The 1,910-nt window shown below is 40.7% G+C and overlaps 1 long non-coding RNA gene across 1 annotated transcript; it reads right to left on the reverse strand.

Moving 5' to 3' along the window:
* Window positions 1–219: 219 nt before the first annotated feature.
* On the reverse strand, window positions 220–1,422 carry LOC145650828 (uncharacterized). Its single transcript, XR_014116746.1, has 3 exons — window positions 1,340–1,422; window positions 787–856; window positions 220–352 (listed from the first exon to the last, which is right to left on the reverse strand). It is a non-coding gene; the product is annotated as an uncharacterized LOC145650828 (long non-coding RNA).
* Window positions 1,423–1,910: the final 488 nt, after the last annotated feature.

Genomic DNA, 1,910 nt, shown 5'->3' on the forward strand with positions numbered 1-1,910 from the left:
GAGTCAGACGGTTTAAAACATGGGCCATCTACAAAAATGTGATAAACGCCTATTTGTAATATCAGTCATGTTAGGAGGCATAACTCTACACAGTTTCTCACCCAGCATCATGAATAGAGCAGAAATATTCACGGGGTGGCTGGAGCCGTGCTCCGAAGTCTCAACCTACTGTAGAGGCGAGGTTAGTAGAGAGGGTAGGTGTGGCTTGTCGTCCAATCTTCCTCCAGAAGTCCCCCTCTCACTTTCCTGCTTCAGCTCAGATGTGTGTGTGGCCTTCGAAACAGAAACATCTGCCTGAGCAGTGGCCTGTCTTATCAGTGCACGCTTCACAAGTGGAGGAGGATCCTTTCAGCTGTGTGGCAGCAAAAACAGCTATTTCAGTCCCAGGAGTCTTATTGAGTTTTACACCATGTGCCTTGTCCCACACCGGCTTGGCCTTATTCCAGGTCTGCCAAGAATTCTTCATATATTTTAAGTCCCAGCTAGGGTCCCCATATCCCTCATAAATAAACATAGCACTAAGCACTATAAACTCCTGTTGAAAAGAAATCTGAATACTTCTTGTATTTGCATGTATAGTGTTGTATTTGCATGTATAGTGTTCACTGTTTATAAAAAACAATATGGTGATGTAAAAGTATACTGTAAATTTCATTATTATTTCACTCTTGGCTAAATAATAAACCCAACCAACTAGACTGAAATTACACAGACATGGGGAGCAGTTGTTTTTGTAGTCAGGATAAATCAATTCTAAAGGAGTTCCTTCTAAAAGAAGCTGCTGACCTGCTCCCTGCGCTCTTCCACATTCTTAGAAGTGTCCCAGCCTTTGCGTGTGTTGAACTTGGACACCTAACTAGTAAATAAAGGTTTAGCAATTTTACAAAGAACCGTAATGAAAATCAAGCTGCACTGATGGAAGAAATAATGTTAGCTAGCTACAGCACCCTTATCGATGGTTTAGCTCGCTGGTCGCCAACCAGTCTATCTATCAAGTCGATCTCACATGTCTAATTTGCTCATAATTGAGAATATGATATTATGTTTATCGATGAAAAGGTTGGTGACCACTGGATTAGGCAGTCAATTAACAAAAGTGTTATCCCAACTAGCTAGCTAGGTTAGCTAAGGTTAGCTAGCTAGGTTAGCTAAGGTTAGCCAGATGGTTTAGCCCGCTAGCATTGCTGTATCGCTAACATAACCTACACACAGCTCGTTCAAGCCTTTGAAAAACCTCCCTAAAAATGTTCAAATATCCACTTACAACTACTTTCAAATTTTACAAAGAGCTAACCAGCTAACAGCTAGAATTCTGCAGATTGCTACTTTGTGTACTTACGTTTGTGCCGCTGTTTGTGTGTTGTGTACGGTTCAATCATAGCAAAGACCGTTTCTGCTTGGATAAAAGTGCCTTTGGCTCCCCACTGCAGTATGTCCTACCAGTCCCGCGCAAAATCTAATGTCTCCTGTCGGTAATCCAAGTTATGGATGTGACACCGTTTTCGTATTATGTTAAATGTTTAATACTGTTCACTGCTATATTTGTATGTGAGTGGCACTTGTGTTGTCCGTGTTTAATGTTAATAAATGTTTCACAAGCACAAGGGAGTCTGTGCGTCCTGCCCCGCGCCCTGCGGCACTCGGGCCAGCAGCAACGTTACACGAAATAATGTTGGTGATTGCTGACTTAAGCTCTACTCAGTACGTTCAAGAAGAACTATCTTCTAATGTTTATTTTGTTTTTTAAATAGCATGACATTCAACTGTAGAGGCAAAAAGTGTGGAAATACTTTAACAATGACAAAGATGAAGTACTTTAACGTTTAGTATTTATGAGGAGTTGTGAATGCTGAGATGTCCACCACTAAGTTTAATAAAATGGATTTTACAAAATACAAAAAAACAAAAAC

Source organism: Electrophorus electricus, chromosome 1 (assembly GCF_041902795.1).
Source record: "Electrophorus electricus isolate QZ-2024a chromosome 1, ASM4190279v1, whole genome shotgun sequence".
Lineage (NCBI taxonomy): Eukaryota > Metazoa > Chordata > Actinopteri > Gymnotiformes > Gymnotidae > Electrophorus > Electrophorus electricus.